The 19,999-nt window shown below is 42.5% G+C and overlaps 1 non-coding gene across 1 annotated transcript; it reads right to left on the bottom strand.

Moving 5' to 3' along the window:
• Positions 1-19,486: 19,486 nt before the first annotated feature.
• On the bottom strand, positions 19,487-19,593 carry LOC128586932 (U6 spliceosomal RNA). Its single transcript, XR_008380388.1, has one exon. It is a non-coding gene; the product is annotated as a U6 spliceosomal RNA (small nuclear RNA).
• Positions 19,594-19,999: the final 406 nt, after the last annotated feature.

The raw sequence follows: 19,999 nt of genomic DNA on the forward strand, positions 1-19,999 counted from the left end.
TGCAGCGCCGGCACCGTGTCACACAGAATCCAGGGAGGCTGAGTCCGGGTCTGCGCTATGCCGGAGCGCACGGTCCCTCCGCATGCCGCCCTCAGCCTTCAGCGCTAAGGCGTTTCCATCTCAGCTCTGCTCAGCCGGCCCTGGGAGGCCCATTACTAAATTCCGAGTATGTTTTGAACATGTTGCATGGATCCCACTCTGTACATGGATTTCCTTTCAATAGAGAAGGAACAGTCTGCCCTTTACCTATGGCGCATTTCTTCCACATTCCTACACCGAATATTTTTACAGATCTCTATCGCTCGCACGGGCCTGGTTTCAGGCCTTCTGCCTTCGGCCCGGTCCTCCTTCAATTCCTTTTCCTTACAAATCAGACCAACATCTGGACATTGCAACTCTAGTATGGCCAACCCCTTGCCTCAAACACGGCACTGACCCTCTTTGCTCTTAAGGACAAGTCCAACTAGTTGACATGTCTGTAGAGTGTTCTTGAGGCTGGAAAGACTCCCAAACAGAAAGAACTGTGTTCAGTTATCTGAATGCACTGGGTCTTCTTGCCACTCACCAAGGTCACGGCCCGCCCCTCACCATCATCTGCTCTTAGCACTATTATTTAAAAACCTGCAACTATTGCTTAAAAAGCGCTCCGTTACTGGTTTTGAGGACCTGACTTGAGTAGCGTCCACCGGTCTAAAAGAACAGCATGGCATCTCCCATTTCTTGGCCCCAATTTCATTCATCTCAGGGTTAAATCTTTTCTGGGGCAAATTCACTCAGGCAAGAAGGCAAAATACTAAGACATCGGTAAAGCCTTCCTGAAGAAGTTTCCAGATGTCAAAGACATGTACTATCTGCTCTTCCTGTAAATGCTCACAAATATTTTCAGATTTTTTTCTAGTTAATACCCAATTATAGGAAATCAACTTGTTTTATTTTTCTAAAATATATTCTGTATTTCATAATAATTAATTTTAAGTATTTTACTTTCAATGGATACAGATTGAAACATCTCACAAAATCATGCAATGCTTATACTCAAAAATGTTAGCTAAACCCAGAAGAAAAAAAATCATTTTATCATAAGGACATTTGCACTAGACTGTTTATCGCAGCTCAATTTACAATCGCCAAAATATGGAAACAACCTAAATGCCCATTGACCTAGGAATGGATTAACAAGCTGTGGTATATGTACACCATGGAATACTATTCAGCCATTAAAAAGATGGAGACTTTACATCTTTTGCATTAAACTGGAGATGGAACATATTCTTAGTAAAGCACCACAAGAATGAAAAAACAAGAAACCAATGTACTCAATTCTAATATGAAGGCAGTAGATGAGCTAATACAAGGGGTATAGGGGAATGAGGGAGTGGGAGAGGATGGAGGAGAATGAGGGTCACCCTGTATGGCACACTTCTTGGGCGTGGGACACAATTATAAGAAAGACTTTACCTAAGAAATGCAATCAGTGTAACCTAATTCTTGGTACCCTCATTTAACCCCAAACAATTAAAAAAAAAATAAAACACCAAAACTGTTAGCTAATATAGAATTTAAGGCACTGTAAATATAATTCAGAGCAAAAGCTGGTTTGTCCTCCACCTGGCTTCCTTTCTCTGGGGCAGTGCACAGGTGTATCTCATTATAAGTTAGTTAAATACAGAGATACAAAAAAAATCAAAGAAAGAGGGAATCGTTTCATTTCGTTTAGCATTATCCTCAGCCTTATGATTAAACAATTTTCAGGTCATTATGCACCGTGTTTAACTGCAGTAGCTGTAGGCATGGAACGGGAGAGAGTGCAGCCTTTCTCAGAGACATGGCCACTGAAGGGGAGCTGGGAGCCCCATTTGCCATACGATGGAGCAGAGATCAGGTTCCCAACAGACCACTGAATCATGTAGTACTAATGCTGAGACGACAGTGTCCTCCAAACTGTGTCCCAAAATGTCCTATTACAGCGCCAAGTGGGGCAGGAGAGGAGGCAGGACTCTTTCTCTGCCACCCTGGCTGAGCAGCTACGTGGAAGCCACTTGCTCCTGTGGATTTTGTTTCCTCACTTTTAAGAAGGTGGAGAGCACTCTCCATGCTAAGTTCCTGTCTAGCTGTAAGCTCCTATGAGTCAAAAAACTTACCCCAGTAAAGTTTTATTTTTAAACTATCTGGGACAGATGATAGATGAGAAGGGAATGGTGATGATAAAGAGAAGATGCAAAATCAGAACAAAATCGGACTGCAAAATAAAGCAAAGCAAAAAACTACTTGCTGAGATCATTAACTTCCTAAAAGCACAACATTAACAAGTGGGCAGCTTCTCCCCGCATCTGCCAAGGCCTTCAATTCATTCAATTGTGGGATTTCCGCTCCCCCCCCCCACCCAGAATAAATCTCTTATTTAAAAATGAAGTCAATGGAAAATTACATTTATTTTAAAGCCACATTTCTGTAACACATTTCCCCCTGAAGTAAACAAGTTTTCTATATAGAGACATAAATTTGACTTTTTTTCCCTAAAACAAACAATATGCACAGTATTAACAGTGAGTCATTCAGAGAACAACTTCCAGCACGGCATTGTAAGGAGCTGCTTGAGTTTACTCCTCAGCAAAACTGGCAAAAACTATATTTATATTTATGTTTTTAAACCTTCTGCAAATGGTCCTAGCAGAAACAACAAATGAAGAAACATCTTTTCAAGACAATCTATAGAAATTTGATAAGATTCATCAGAGTCTGTGGTATTTGAACTAAGAATGCACTTTGCTCCCCACTCCAAGCTCAGTGAGGTGGAGACTCCATGCCAAAAGGCTACAGCCAAGAACAAGAACAGAAGGGCTTTCTCCCCAGGGCCCAGCCAGAGGGCTTTCTTCTCAGGACTTCGGAGCTCTCACCTGGCCCCCCTGCCTATGGCTGGAGCTAAGTACTAGGTGGCTTTTCTCTTACCCAGAGCACACTTATGGAGTGGAAGCTCTACTTTGGATGTGATATACTAATACACCCTCCCAAGCAGTGAGGCGGTAGCTTCACACCAGGAGGAGCAAGCCCAGGGAACGCCAGGCTGCTGCTAGTCTCCTTCCTCCACAAGTGCTCAGTTCCCACAGCAAGGGTGTCATTCAGTGAGAAGCTTGTCACTACCTCCTGCCCTAATCCAAGAGCCCTGGTCCAGAGCCTTGAGGGTGTGGAAGGGAGATAAGCAGGCTGCAGAGAGATAGCTCCTATCTCTTTCCAGAGAAACTGACTTCATGTGCAGCAGGACCTGGAGAAGTTTAAACCTGAGGGCACTCTCAAGAAGTGCAGGTTGTGATGAGGGCAACTGGGAAGAGATGTGTGCATCTAATGATGAGATAGCATAGATGATAAGATGGCCAGACCACAGGAGAGAGCCAGACAACAGCTGGCAGGGGCCCTCCAAAGGTCAGAACAATTGTCAAACAAAAACCTCAGAAACTATTCCTTCTAAGAATCCAGAATTTGATTGGATTAGTTTATAAAGCAATTCATGTCCCAGAGTTTTGTTGAAAACAATGGAGCAATCAAACATCAAGGCAATTAGTGGGGGTTAACATCTGTGTATAGTCAATTAAAGAGAGGGGGAGTCCTACCAGTGCTATTGTCACCCCAGGATATCTGGCCATACTCAAAGTTGTGCCTCCCTGAAGAGCAACACCAGAGGCATAATGCTTTGTGTGCATGAATGCTGGAGAATAGGTATCAATGAGATGACCCAGACAGTAACCAGTCAACAAGAAAATGGTAATGATAAGCCCTGCAGGGAGGACCAGTAGTGAGAGCTGCCATACTATGTTATAGTAGTCCTTTGTTATCTGCTGTTATCCTTTCTGCAATTTTGGTTACCTGGGATCAATAGTTGTTGGAAAATATTAAATGGAAAATTCCAGAAATAAACCATTTATAAACTTTAAATTGTATACTATTCTGTCTAGTATGATGAAGTCTCAATTTTACTCCATCCTACCTGGGATCTGAACCATCCCTCTGTACAGCATACCCATGATGTATATCCTACTTTCCTGTAAGTCACTCAGTAGCCTTCTCAGGTATCAGATTGAAAGAGCAATATATATATATATATATATATATTTATGATCCACAGTTTTAGGCATCCAATGGGGATCTTAGAATGTGTCCTTCAGAAATAACAGGGAAACTACTATATTTCAAATGTCCAGTTTCAAACAAAAAAAAATTATGAGACATGTAAAGAAACAGTAAAGTATGACCCATACACTGAGAGTGAGAGGGAAAAAGGAAAAAAACAAATAAGCATCAGAAACTGTTTGTGAGAATGAACAAATGTCAGATTCGATGGGAGATTTCAAACTACCTGTTTTAAAAATGTTCACAGAACTAAAAGAAATGATGATAAAAGAAGTAAAGAGAGGTGTGGTGACAGTGTCTCACTAAGTAGAGAATATCAATTTAAAAATTATAAAAAGAAGACAAGTGGAAATTATGGAGACAAAAAGTACAGTAATTTAAATGTAAAAATCCACTAGAAGAGCTCAAGAGTAGATATGAACTGGCAGGAGAAAGAATGTGCAAACTTTGTTGATAAGAATTTTGCAAGGTGAAGATGAGAGACAAAAATACAACAGAAAAATGAACAGTGTCTCAGAGGAAAGTGGAGGTGCATTAGGCAAACATAACAAAAGTACTAAAAAGGAGAGAAAGGAGAAGAGTAAAGTATTTGAATAAGTAATGAATGAACTTCCACAATTTTTTTTTTTAAACCAGGAAAATTAATGAACTCTAAGTAGGATAAACTCAAAGAAAACCAGAAAAAGACATGTCATAATAAAAATGCTTAAAGACAGGAAGAAAATCTTAAAAGTGGCTGGAGAAAGATGATGCATGAAAAAGTGGAATCCCAAGAAGTTTACAGCTGACTTTTCAACACAAACAATGGGGGTCAGAAAGCGGTGGGAGGACATATTCAAAATGTTGAAAGACAGAAATAACTGATAATAAACATTCTTATATATATCAAAATTGTAAGTAAAAATAAAGATGTTTTAAATAAACAAAAACTGAAGCTAGAAACAAGAAATAGTTTTATTTTCATATTCAGCGGTCCTGGCTTCTTTATATTTAATAGCTCATTCTTTAACTCTTCTATCTTGTCTCACTTTTTGTTATAGACAGTGAAAAGAAACCAGTCAGCACGTCTAATATTCTTGCAAATCTCCTCACCTGGAGCATTCATTGGATGCATTTCTTATTTTTCACATTACTCCAGGCAACATTGTTAGCAAACCATCCACCACAATATAGTAAAAGTACCCTTTTCTCCATCTTCCAATAACATTTTCCTTAATGTCCTTTCTGCCTTCACTGACGACCTCTTTGAAGCTCTTCAGGCTTCTGCCAACACTCTGGGCCCATCCATCTCAACTCTCCACTTGGTCTCAAATGAATTCTGAATTAACTTTTTGATATAATGGCACCCACCCCCAGATACTGCACCTCTAAGTACCTAAATCTTCTTGGTTTCTTGTGAATCAACTTATTATTTATTCCATTAATAACCATCTCCTTATATAGCTATTGTGAGGATCAACTTAGTTAATGCCCATAATTAACTAAGTGGTACATAATAAAGATTCAATAAAGGTCTTCTGTTATTTAAAAAAATATGAGAAATATGAAAAGAAGTTCTTCAGACTGAAGGTAAACTCTCAGACTATAATTTGAATCCACATGAACAAACACAGCAGTAAAACTTAGAGACATTATGTTAAGTGAAATAAGCTAGTTACAAATAGGCAAATATTATATAATTTCATTTATATGAGGTTCTGAGAGTAATCAAATTTATAGAGACAGAAAGTAGAGTGATATTTTCCAGGGGCTGGGAGGATTGGGTAATGGGAACTATTTAATAGGTACAGAGGGTCAGTTTGGGAAGATTTAAAAAAAGTTCTGGAGATGGATAATGATGATGGTTAAACAACAATGTACTTCATTGTACTTGAAATGAATGTACTTTCTGCTACAGAAGGGTACATTTAAAAATAGGTAAGTAATTTTATGTTATGTATATTCTACCACAATAAATTAATTGGAACTACTGGGGAAAAAATGAAGAGAAAACATCCCAAGCTTACCAAGATTACTCAGTTACCATTCCTGTTGACAATAGTGAGTATTTGTTTTTACCACCCTTAGAATGAGCACCTCCGAGTACTATTTTATTCCTCAGACTCTGGTTTTATAAAATCAATACTATGAAGTGGAATCCCTCCTATTCCTTTTATCTCTCATAATTCTATTATTAAGACAAACAAACCAAAAAAAATATGTACTAATTTTAAATGATATAAATACCACCCCATAAATGCCAAGGGGATTATTCACTAATAATACTAGTTGCCCCTTGCTACTTTGGTTGAGGCAGTCACGGAAAAACCAAGAACTCATTGACTCTGGTTAGCAATCTCATATATATATATATATATATAGTGCCCCCTCCCAGCAATTTTATACACATATATATACACACACACACACATATATATATACACACACACACATATATATATACTGTATAATAAAAAATACAAAATTTAATAAATAACTCTAATAAGGGCTAATACCTAAGAAAGCAGGCAACCCAGACTGGAGCCATACAAGCCATACTTGTAATTACAAATGTGAAGAGTGGTCTGATACAGAGGAAAGAGCAAGGGGTATCAGCGTGAAGAAGAGGAGCTGAGAACAACCCCAAGATCAACCAAAGCCAGCACATCGCTGCATCCTTGCGTCCAGCACTTATGTCCCACTGCTGTTGCCACCAAGCCCAAGAGAAAAGTGGAAGGGGATTCTAAAAGAGATAAAGCCCAAGCAAAGAACAAAGCTCAGAGAAGATTCGCAAGGTTATCTGCTAAACCTGCTCCTCCAAAGCCAGAGTCCAAGCCTAAAAAGTCCCCTACAAAGAAGGGAGAAAAGGTTCCCAAAGGGAAAAAGGGAACAGCTGACACTGGCAAGGAGGGGATTAACCCTGCAGAAAATGGAGATGCCGAAACAGACCAGGCGCACAAAGTTGCAGGTGTTGCAGATGCAAGTGTAGTGTGTGCATTTGTGATAACTGGGACTTCTGGTGACTGTACAGTTTGAAATACTATTTTGTATCAAATTTTATAAAAATGCAGAATTTTGTTGTACTTTTTTTAAGCTATCTTGTTAGCACACAAAACACTTCATTGTTTTGGGGGGAAGGGGCATATGTCACTAATAGAATGTCTCCAAAGCTAGATTAATATGAGGGAAAATGTCTTTTGACACACAGCCACTTGGCACAAATGCCTTGTGGTATGGAAAAACTAATTTGTTTTTAAGTCCTATTCTTCCTCTGTCTTCAGCATAGTCTTAACTGCCTTAAACTCAGTCATCTCTTGGGGCCTGACCTCAATAATTGGTTACCAGTATGTCAAGAAATCTGGACTTTTCCAGTAACACCACTGAGATGGCGTCCCTCAAAAGAGCAGAAGTTCCATTTTAGATTGTTAAATCTACAGATAAATTCTGCCATTTTTATTTCATTCCTGAAAATCAGGGTCAGCTTGTGAAAAGTTATTAAACAACATGCTAAGTGTGAAATGTCAGCCTTCACTCTAAATTTTCCTTGTTCACAGCATCAAATGAAGACTTAACTGGGTTTTATAGTGGCCTTCTGATTTTTGGAAGACCATTGAAGAAGGGAGTTTGAAAGTTGTATACTATTAACGATCATCTGCCCATGTCATGCCTGAAATACCAAGATTGTTTATGAAAAGTACCTTTAATAAAGCTGGATACAGTTTGGCTTGAAAAAAAAAAAAGAAAGAGCAAGGGGTTTGAAATCATACAGATGAAAAAATATAGTGAAAAAATCATTAATGAAATTAAAATGCTACATTAGAAAATATCCATTCAATTCTAAATAAAGTAGTAAAGGAGAAATAGAGCAATGAAAGAGACATGCAATATTTCAAAACCAAAAAGCAAGTTGGCATAAATCTAATTACATTAATAATAACATTAAATGTAAATGGGTTAACAATTCAATCAAAAAGCAGAGATTGTCAGACTATGTGTTTCACTTCAGATTTTAAGTAAAATGATGAAAAAGATATATCATAATAAATATCAACCACAAGAGAGATGGAGTGACTGGATTAATATCAGAAAAAATAAAACTTAAATCATGTTACTAGGAAAAAAGAAGGGTATTTTATATTAATAAAAGGGCCAATGCATCAAGCAGATGTAACAATTATAAAGATACAGTCTAACAAAGGGGCACCAAAATACTTGAGGCAAACCTAATGGATGTGAAAGGAGAAATAGACAATTCAACAATAATCATTGGAGACTTCAATAATCCAATTTTAGTAATGGATATAAAAAGGAGACAGAAGATCTGATCAGCTAGGAAATAAAACACTTCAAAACACTATAAACCAACTCATTTATAACAAACATTTATAGAACACTCCACCTAATAACAGAACATACATTCTTCTCAAGACTACATGGAATATTCTCCAGGATAGATCATATTCTAGGCTATAAAACAAATCTCAATAATTTAAAAGGATTAAAATAATACAAAATATTTTCTTTAGCCATAATGGAATAAAATCAGACATCATTAACAGAGAGTCATTTCTTGATCTTTTGGCTAAGATCAAGTGTAGTATTATTAACAGAGAAATTTGGGAAACACACAAGTATGTGCAAATTAACATAAACAACCAGTGAATTGAAAATTGAAAGGAAAATCAGAAAATACTTTGAGACAGATAAAAATGAAGACCTACTAAAAGCTATGGGAACCAGCTAAAGCAGTGTCTAAAGGGGAAATTATCACTATAAATAACATACATGAATAAAAAAAAGTATCTCAAACTGATAACCTACCCTACTTTAAGACACTGGATAGAGAAGAACAAATGAAACCTAAATGAGCAAAAAAGAAGGAAACAATAGATTTAAAAGTAATAAAACAGATTAAAAATAGGTGAAACAAACAAACAAAAAACTTTACACAAATATTTATAGTAATAGCAACATTACTCATAATAGCCAAAAGGTAGAAATAACCCAAATGTTCATCATTGGGTGAAGGGATAGAAAAATGTGGTATATCCATGCAATGAAATACTATTTGGCCACAAAAAGGAATGGAACACTGATATAGGCTACACCTGAATACACCTTGAAACTTTATGCTAAGTAAAAGAAGCCAGTCTCAAAAGAACAGGTCCTATATGTGACTTCATTCATATGAAAGTCCAGAATAGAAAATTTTATAAAGACAGAAGATGGTTCTTAGAGGCGAGGGGAGGTTGTGGGGTAAGGATATTGGAAGTGAGAATAAAAGGGCATGGGGTTTCTTTCCAAAATAGCAGGAAAGTCCTACAGTGACTGTGGTGACACTGGTGCACTGACCTGGGAATATACCAAACACTATTAAATTGCACATTTCACAAAGTGAATCATACCATACGTAAATGACAAGTCAGTAGATCTGCTTTCTAAAGAGGCCACGTCACTTGGTGGCTCCTCACATGAGCCCCTCTGTGGCATGCCCCCGTCTTCACCATTCTGCATGTATCATTAAATAGAATATGAGGGTACTTGAGGGACAGAAATCTGGAATGTCATCTATTACCTGATACATTTTGTAGTTGGGGTTAGAGAGAGTGACTTAGGTCATCACAATTTAAATTAAGGTTTTCTGCAGAAGTAATGCATCACCAGTTTCTACTGAATAACATTTAAACAGTTCAATTTACCAGGTTCCTGTAACCTTAGGAGAACCTCCTGAGCAAGAAGTCGATGCTTGATGTCTATGAGACTTTTGTCTTGGATATAGGATAAAATTATCTTGCTGATGATTTTATAGGTACCAAGGAGAGAAAGTAGGACGTTTGGAGTGTTTATTGATCCAAGTTGGTTGGCAGCAGTGGCTGGGGAATTGTTGGAATTCACCTGTGTGTGGTGCCTGCATTTCCTCAGTGCTGCCAATAGTGGGGCAGAGACAGAGACCCTCTGTATAATTTTGGGTTTCCTTGTGCCTAGTAGGCTACCATGACTTAGTTAAACACCTTGCCTATGTAAAACAAACATATCAGTAATAAAGTGTCCTACTATCCTATATCTATAGACAGAGGAATGTTATTTTGTTAAAAGAAATGACTCTAACTTCAAATGGCTGGGAGAAAATTCTGGGGAAAATAGGAAAGTTTGCCAAGGGGCCACCTGTGCAGACACCAACAGACTGAAACCATCCAAAGGTCTGGGGTGGATACAGCCATTTACAGCATGCTACCTCTGTCCTCTGGTTGCACACAGACCCCAAAAGCCAAGGACAAAGTCTGTCACTGTTGGTGTTCTGTATATTTTTTTGAGAGAACATCGTGTGTGCTAGCCACTTGGTAGCACACCCTTGGGTGACACTCTATGTTCTGGCACTGTGTTCGATTCTGGGGGTACAGAAGTGAGTAAGAACGTTTCTGCCATCAGGAAAGCCACATTCTGGAAGAGGAGGGAGGTGTGAATATACTAACCACAGAAAGTAAGAGATGTCAGAACAGGATGCCTTGTCACAGGCGGGAGATGGTCTGTTCTTCCTATGTGCGTGCACATGCTCATGTGAGCACATGTGAGTGTGTGTGTGTATGTGCATGCATTTGGAGTGGGGCTTAGAGAAGACTTCATAGACGTGAGACAAGGCTTGAAGAATGACTGCTATTTAAACAAAGGGAAGGGATGTTTCAGGGCAGAGGGGCCCTCCCTGGCCTAAAGGAGACAACACCTTGAGGGAACCATGAGAAGTTCTCTGTACAGAACTGCAGCAGAAAACCACATGAAGCAGACAACAGGCACATTTTAAAACATCATTTTTTCAAAACACTCTCCCTTTTCTCCATCCCCTCCTTAAAGTGACCACTTCAACTCCCAATGAAACCAGACCTTGTCTCCCAGTCCCTGAGGTTGGGGGCTTCTGGCCTGAGAGAGGAGGATCTCCCAGCCAACCCGCAGGGCACAGGGTTATCTCTGATGCATGGTCTGGGTGGCACCCACATGCCTAAATGTGGGGGTGCTGTCCTTTGGGGGACACACACAGACAAGCCCCACAAAGAAGACGGGACCGTTAAGATCACTGCAGGGAGGTGGCCATGGGTGGCTCATGTGTGACTGACCTGAACTGAGAAGTGTCAAGAGGGTCTAGGAAGCAAAAAGCAGAAAATGCCAAAACCCCTGTGAGGCCGGCTGGGCCTGGGCAGCTACCTGTGGCCTCCAGGAGCAGCAGTGTAGTACTCAGCAAAAAGACGCCTAAAGGCTCCTAACCGTCTCAGCCTGAGTCCCCCCCCACACACACACATCAACCCCCCCATATCCCCCCCTGGCAAAATCCAGGAACAGGTTTCAGAATATAATAAGGAAGTTCTCTGTGTTCTCAAAAACTCCTAGCCACATGTAAAACAATGGTAGAACTTACCCCAACCCCCTAGCAATGGCTAAACAATGGTGGAAAGCTTACTCAAGCAAAATTTCCCAGACTAAGTTTGTCCTGGTGCCAATTGCCACAATGTAACCCCCAAGCCAGCTCACTGTAACCCCACCACGCTGTAGCCCCCTTGACTGTAACCCCGTCCCTGAGCTAACCGGCCACGTCCTGCTTCTGTGTTTGCCAGCTTGCCTGCCAACACAGCACAAAAATGGTATAAAAGACCTCCTGTTTTTCTCTTCAGGCTGTTTGCCCTTTGGGCAGCAACCCACCTGCGCAGGTGTAATAAATCACCGTGGTCCCCTGCACAGGTGTAATAAATCACCATCTGATTTATACGTGAAGTGGGGTCCGAGTTTTTCTTCCAGGTGGCAAATGAGTACAACAGCAGTGCCCACCTGGTCAGGAGTGTATGGCAGTGGTGCCCTCTCGCTACCTGTGCTGGGATCTCATGGGTATGAAGCTCTGCTGATCTTAGCAAACTTAGCTGTCACTCTGAGAACCAAAGCCTGAGGCAGGAAAGGTTAGATGCTGAACCCACGCAGCAGAGGGGTGGTGACCCTCTACTGTGACCACTGCACCCCCAATGTGCTGGGAGCCCCAGCACTCTTATCCTTACCTGTGGCCCCTGAAGTACATTTTCATAAACCTTACTTGGCCTGTCTTAGAGATTAAGCACACACATTTCACTCAAGGAATAACTCACTTTGGAGAAGTGAAGACCGTGTTGCATCCCAAGGGCCAGGTTCTTAGGTTTGTCCGCAACCTGGCAAGTAGTTATTTTTAATGAAATGAAACAACTTTAAAGCAAGTCACACTTTGCAGTCACCTTGTGCTATATCTGGTATGGGGGCCAGGACAGTGGGGCATCCCGTTCTTTTCCCAGGAAGGTCCATGTCAGGAATTCTGAGCTGGGAATGTTGGACCCACACTATGATGGCTTTAGCCTCTGTCCATCCCTGCAGTACAGGGTGTGAGACAAGGACACCTCACCAGGAGTTAGAGGTACAAGTGCGCTGTGTGAGTGAACACAGAGCTGGGACACACTGGGTCCCCTCTGTCACTCACACTTGCTGTTAATGCATTGTCCTCCACAAGTTCAAAAGAAAGACAAGGCCCAGAGACAGGAGATCAGCTTACAACTTCAAAGCCAAGCTCAAAAAGACATTTTAGACATGGAGTCTGTCTTTTAAGAACACGGAATAAGAAACTGTTTAAATACTCAAAAAACTCCGGTTTCCGGGCTTATTCCAAAGCTCACCCTGTACCTTGCTCTTTGCCTTAGGCCAAGTGCAATGAAATGTGACCTGACTTCTGTGAGTCCTCCCATCTGTCTCCTTGTCCCCACCCTGGCTGCTCCCTCCTTCCCAGCAGCACCCCAGCTCACTGACCTAGGCTCCCTCCTCCATCCCTGCCAGGAAACTGCTATGGGTACAGCCTGCCTGCTGCTCCTGGTCTTCAAACCCCTGCAGATTCTCTTGGAGGGGATGTTGGAGGCAGTAAAGATGTGACTTCTAAGGTCACAAAAGCAGATCACAGAGATGAATAGGTGAGACAATTAGTTGCAGGAGTAATCAGGTCACGGAAGACACAGCTTCCAGCATTTTATTTTCCCCCAGGTTTCTCAAGGCTGCCGCACGCACACCCAAATAGAGTCACACACGCTCACCGATGAGGGGTAGGCTCAGCTGCGGCAGTGTCACAGACAACAGAGTGTTGTATCCTAACAGAGAAAGTCTGTATACATTTGGGAACTGGCTCAAGTTCTTAGGCTCTGGGCCAGCAAAAACTGTGAGTGTTGTTGGCTGCGGTCCCTGGACGATCCCACAGCCAGTGAACAGACTCTCACAGTGGCAGCAGCTCCACAGCGTCCAGCTGAGCTCTTCAAAGGCGACGGGGAGCGCTATGAACTGAGTCTACAGCACCCTGCCCAGCCCAGTAAGGCAATAAGCACGGCTCAGATAACAGCAGTGACAAGTGGCCCCACGAATCACAGAGAGGTAAATTGTGCAGCAACCTTGAAGGTTTTTTATACAGAGTCTTTCCAAGAAGACTTTAAGGGGAGTTGACATACATCATCCTCCTGTCATCACTGAACCCTTTACAGGCCATTTTGTTTTTACCATCACACCTGCAAATGCACCAATGTGTTCACAGTTAAGAGGGAGAAAAAAATCAATGAAATTTCAACAACAGAAAAAAAAAAGAAAAAAAAGCCTGTTGACTTGGTTTTGTGAACCGGTTTCAATGAACAGGAATTACCCCTTTTGGTGTTTCTGTGAGAAGACTAAGAAGTTAAAATTAACACCCAAAGAGACACAATACAAACAGGTAAACAAAAACATCTTTCCTGTTTGATCATGTCAGGCCTTTTGCGCAAGAAAAAAGGCACAATTACAAAAAAGGTGACAGGTGAGGTTAAGGTAGAATCATTTCAGCTGTGAACAACTAGCCAGGTGATGTGAGCTCCTCACCTCAGAACGGACAGCAGTTTCCAAATGTGGACCCCAACACTGCAGGGCCACGCCCCACCTGTGCCAGACCATACTCAGGGGACAGGACTCAGGAATTCCTGCAAAGCTTTCCAAGACAAAAACCTTTCCATCATTTTTTTTTTTTTTTTTTGAGACAGAGTCTCACTATGTCACCCTTGGTAGAGTGACGTGGCTTCACAGCTCACAGCAACCTCAAACTCTTGGGCTCAAGCGATTCTCTTGCCTCAGCCTCCCAAGTAGCTGGGACTACAGGCGCCCACCACAACGCCTGGCTATTTTTTGTTGCAGTTGTCATTGTTGGTTCACTGGCCTAGGCTGGGTTCGAACCCACCAACTTCGATGTATGTGGCTGGCGCCGTAACCACTGTGCTATAAGTGCCGAGCCGAAAGACAAGATCTTTTAAAGTAAAGACTGTTTTAAACATCATTAAGCCTCCAGAGCACCTGCCATGGTGCCAAGCGGAGAGCAGGTCTTCAAACAGCACTCACTGGAGTGGTGACACAAATGTCATGAATCCAAGGGGCAGTGAAAGTAATTTTAACATAATTTTGTGCCAATTAAGTGGAATTTCAGCTTGAAGTAGATGATGAAGTAGAATTCATATCTTTTGGTGGTAATTCTTTTATATATAAGATGGTTACTATAATTTAGATAATAGATTTTTAATAAAAGACAAAATATGGAGTCTATTTTTTAAAGAAAAGATGCTATAACTTTATAAATACAGTAGAACCTCGGTAGTTGACCACCTCCCTACACTGGCCACCTGCTTCAGTTGACCTAATTTTCATAGACTGGACATGCACCCCATGTACGTATCAGCATAGCAGTGTAGTTCCTCATGGTGACCACCTCTGTATGTTGACCAGTGTGGTACAGTCCTTGGGGTGGTCAACTCCCAGAGGTTCTGCTGTATTACAATATCTGTGCACTATTGAGACCATAAATAAAGCAATCACTGGGAATTTTATTTATTTGCACTCAAAATGTAAATTTCCCTCTCCCTCCAAAAAGAACAGAGATTGCTCATAACAATCACAGAGGTACGACAAAAGAGATGGAAAAGTGGATTTACCCAAATCAAATTCTACTCTGCAAGAGACAGGTCCTGTGGTTGATAGTCAATGGGGCAATGAAACACTCTTCCAAGAACTTGGAAGAAAAAAACCCTCCTGTCCTCTGAGCAGGGCAGCCACTCCCTTAGTATGTAACTCTTAAGACCCTGGAGGGAAGGTGCAGAGGGCTGCAGGCTTGGCGAAGTTGGTTTCACACATGCACCTGTTAGGCATGTGCGGCTCTGGGGTGGGGAGAAGGTGAACTCTGAGGGGCAAAAGTGAGTCACCAGGAACCTCTTCTCAACTGGGCAGGGAGAGTGTGTCAGGGCTGCTGTGGGAGGAAGATACCCTTCAAGAGAGCTGTTTCCCTGGACCTCAGTCCCATGTCCGCTAAGCAACTTCTGATTACCACTTTGCCTTCCTAGCTATCTCAGTGTCAGGACATGGGTTTCTAAGGATCAAAGACAGGGACATTCTGGTTGCTAAATAGCCAACATCACCACTGTAAGTCAATCAGTCGAGTTCTGAGGAGCCAATAAGGAAGCGGTCTGAGGTTACCAAGGTTAATCAGCGAAGTCCAGTCTCTGCTCCTTCAAAGCTACGGAGGGATTGAGTAGTCACTGTCCCCCTACCCTGCCGGACTTGTGCACTGGTACTCCTTGGCCTCCATGTGAGCACCTTCTCCCCATTAAAACTTCAAAGTCTGTGACTAACTCAACACATTTTCCTAGGAGCTTCCAAGCAGCCCAGACCAAGAAAAAAAAGAGAGAGAGAAACCATGGAGGGTAATTAATCTTCATTATCTGATTAAAGGAGTCTCTGTGAACCAATATTAGGAGATATTACATCCTATTTTCATTGACCACTCATTTCTTTCAGAGAGAAAAAGACTTACGAATAAGGCATTTACATGGCTCATCTTAGAAAAAGCAGATTTTTCAAAAGAGTTTTTAAAAGATGAAACATCATGCTCAGCCTTAACCCCAGGACCATCCCCATCAGAATTTCATTGAACAACACCAGGCGCGTCCCCTCCCCCTCCCCCTCCCCACCAGGTCCCCTTTCGGCACTGGCTACTCCCCACAGTGTCCCCCAACCCTGGACCCCTGCTGCCCACTGCCTTCCCTGCCCTGCACCGGAAGCTGGGGGCCAGGTCACCATGGTTCCACATGCTAATTCCTCACATTTGTGCCTGGCTGCCTGTGTCCCAGTTGCTCACTCTCCTGAAATGCTTCCTGCGCTTGCTTTGGGCCCCAGGCCTCCCCTTTTCCTCTCAGCCTTCCATGCTGGCAGCTCCGCCTCCCCCATCCCACAGGCTGGGGTGCCCGGGCTCCAGGGTTCACTCTGAGTATGGACCCTGCTCTTCTGGGGGGGAGGGAGATGGGCTAGGACAAGTTCAAATGTCATGTATGTTCTTGAGACTCCCAAATTCTGGGCAGCCTCCCTCCTTCCTTCCCGGGACCTTTTGGCCCAGCCTGGCTCTCCTGGGGTCCATGCCAGACGAGACTGAATGTTCCTTCAAACTTACACATCACTTCACTTCATTCTCTTACTTCAAAATTTTTGAAGTTTCCTCAGCACTTGAAGACCAAAACCTGTGGCCGCCACAGACTGTCAGACGTATTCTTTCTTCTGTCCATGACCTCCTTTCTATGGCTGTCCCCTCTCTCACTGTACCCGGCCTTTCTGCTCAGCTTGGAACAGTCCACCTCAGACGTGCAGCGGTGCCTCGACAGATATGGTCCTCTCCTGAGAGCCCTTTCCCAGACCTTCACTGGCAGGCTCGTGTCTCTGGAGCCCGTTCTCAGATTCCACACAGGCCCAGTGCTCCTGTGGCTCTGGGGACTGGGCGCTCCTGCCCTTTGCCTTCTGGGGACTACCACACTTGCCTCCTTAGTGCCTCTAAGTAGAACGTGAGCACACATCTTGGTCCCGACTACAATGTCAGGCTGGCACACAGGGTGTTAACAGAAGAATGAACCACCGTCATCCGAGTTTCCTCTAGCCACATGCAAAGTCTTTTGGTTTTTAACAATATATAAGAACAGACAGCTGAGTTATAGGGTCTTCTTATTATAAATATGCCTAAATATACAAGTTGGTCACTTTTAAAGATAGTCATTACCTTCTCTATCTTAGAAACAGAGAGAAAAGCATATTTGTTATATATTTTAGGAACATTGCTTCTGAAATTCCAATAATCCTAATTCCATAGAAAATTTTGAAATTATAAACTTTTTGTAGCTACTTAGTTTAGGAGTAAAACCCATCAGATAAAAAGAATTTTCACATTGAAAGGGTACTTGCTTGTCCGTGAGTAATGATTTTATTCTTCATTATAATATCAAATTATTAATTTGGCCACTGCCACTATATTTATCAAGAAAGTGTTTGAGCTAACTTCAAAAAGCAAGATAAAAAAATACAAAAATTCCCAGAAGGCTATGTCTATACTCTTGGGCCCTGTTCTAACATGGAGAATTTCCATGACTTCCCCAGTGATGGGCAAATTTCTCAACCACTTTGTCCACAAGGCCCCAGCTCAGAACCATTGGAGAACCTGGGGAAGGGAGGTCTCAGTCTGGAGGGAGGTGGGATGTCGGGGCAGGGGCTCCTTTTTACCTGCGGCATTGCAGGAGTCCAGAGTGCCTTCGGCTGGGTCATTGCTCATCTGCTCCCGGGGGTCTGTCCTCTGCAGAGCCAGCAGGCCCAGTTCTTTGCCCCCACCTTTACATGTGAAGAGGGGGCAGCTGGCTGGAGAGAGCAAGAAGGAGATGACATCATTGTGAGGTGCTGTGAAATACATGGTCACACATCTGGAAATTCCCAAGCTTGGATAATTTACAAAGCTAAGTATAGCACAAGTAGGGTTCCAACTGGCCCTTCATTCTGGGTGCCCCTGGCACCGTTGCAGACAATGTGATTCAGGGTAAACAAGGCAGGTTCTCATCAGAACCTGAGCACACACACACAGCCACACGTAAGCACAGCTCTAAAGCTTGGTTCACCATCTAAAGACCAGAAAGGTAGTTTAGCTGAATATCTGCTTCTGGACTTGGTCTTGTCTGATGGACTCTGAGAGTCAGCTCTTTGGAGTCACACTGGCCTTGCAGATATTCCTGAGGGGACCTCAGCTCAGCCTCCACACAGACCCAAAGCATAAGGAAGGCGAGTGTATATGTCTCAGTGAAGCAGGGCTGATGGGATGGAGGTGAGATGATTACTCTTGATTTTTTAAAAAAATCTTACTTTTAAAACTATGGCAAAATATACATAGTATACAATTTACCATTTTAACCACTTTAAAGCATTCCGTTCTGAGGCATTAAGGACGCTCCCATTGCTCACCCACCACCGCCACCCATCCCAGAACCCTTCATCTTGCAAAACTGAGATGCTGGTCCCATTAGCCACTAACTCCCCGTTTCCCTCCGTCAGTCCCTCAAAACCACCACTTCACTTCCTGTTTCCATGACTTTACTGTCAGGACCTCAGATCACTGGAATTGCCCAGCATTTGTCTTTTAGTGACTGGGCTATTTCACTTAACATGAAGTTCTCCAGACTCACACACGTGTGTCATGTGCCAGAACTTCATTCCCTGTAAAGGCTGAATGATATTCTATCACATGACCAGTTTCTTTATCCACTCACCCCCGGAGGGGCAGCTGGACTGCTTCTACATTTAGCTGTTCCGAATAATGCTGCCATGAAAGTGGTAGCCAAACGGTTTTTCCAGTCCCTGCCTTCCTTTATTTTAAATATATCTGCAAAAGTAGAATCACTTTATAGTAACTCTATGTTTAATTTTTTGGGAAATTCCCGTACTAGTCCTGTAAGGTGATCATACCATTTTACATTCCCAGCGTACAAGAGTTCCCATTTTTCCACATCTCACCAACACGTGTTACTTTCTGATTTTGTCTGTCTGTTTTGCTAGTAGCCATCCTGATGGGTGTGACATGGCACCTCACAATGTTTGGGCCTTCCTGATGATCAGGGACACTGAGTGTCTTTTCCTGTGCTTGTTGGTCATTTGTCTGTCTTTGGAGAAATGTCTGTTCAAGTCCTTTGCCCATTTTTAATCGGGATTCTTGGGATGTTTTCGTTGTTGAGTTGTAAGAATTTTCTATATAATCTGACTAAGAATTCCAAGGAGATGCATGACTTACAAATGTTTCTTCTATTTCACGGGTTTCCTTCTCACTTTGCTGGTTGTGTTCTATGATCCACAGGAGTCTGAATCCTGAAGTTCACCTCATCTCTTTTTTGTGTTTGTTGCCTGTGCTTTCAGCATCATATCCAAGAAATCATTGCCACAGCCGAGGTCATGATGCTGTCCCTTATGTTTCCTTCTAAAAGTTCCAGAGTTTTAGCGTTTACTTTGAGAGTTGTGGTCTATTTTGAGCGTTTTTAAAAATGTAGCACATGTCATAAATTTGTGTGTCATCCTCGAGCAGGGGCCGTGCTAATCTTCTGTGGATAGTTCCAATTTTAGTAAATGTGCTGCTGAAGTGAGCACCAAAGAAAATCTTTGAAACAATGCATTATCATAAATATAGGGCAATGAATTATGTGTATGACACACTGTCCCCCATCTCCCCAGAAGAAATGAAGGGTTTGTGTCTCAGAGAAACGAAGCCACAGAGACGCCGGACGCACACTCACTGTGCTCAGAGGAAGGAGGAGGGAGGGCGGGAGCTTGAGTTGTCCACCCCGACTCCACTGCTGACGGCCAGGTGCTGCCCTCCCACCTGCCACCTGCCTCCTCCTCCATCCTGCTCTCGGAATGCAACCACCCAGCCCACACGCCAGCCTTACCCTGGCTTTTGCCTGCAGGAACTGAGCTGTGCCAAAGAAAATACCTACAGTTAATGAACCCTGGGGAGGGCCTCTCCCCACAAAATGACCCCACAGCAAGCTCCCCA

Source organism: Nycticebus coucang, chromosome 5 (genome assembly GCF_027406575.1).
Source record: "Nycticebus coucang isolate mNycCou1 chromosome 5, mNycCou1.pri, whole genome shotgun sequence".
Taxonomy (NCBI): Eukaryota; Metazoa; Chordata; class Mammalia; order Primates; family Lorisidae; genus Nycticebus; species Nycticebus coucang.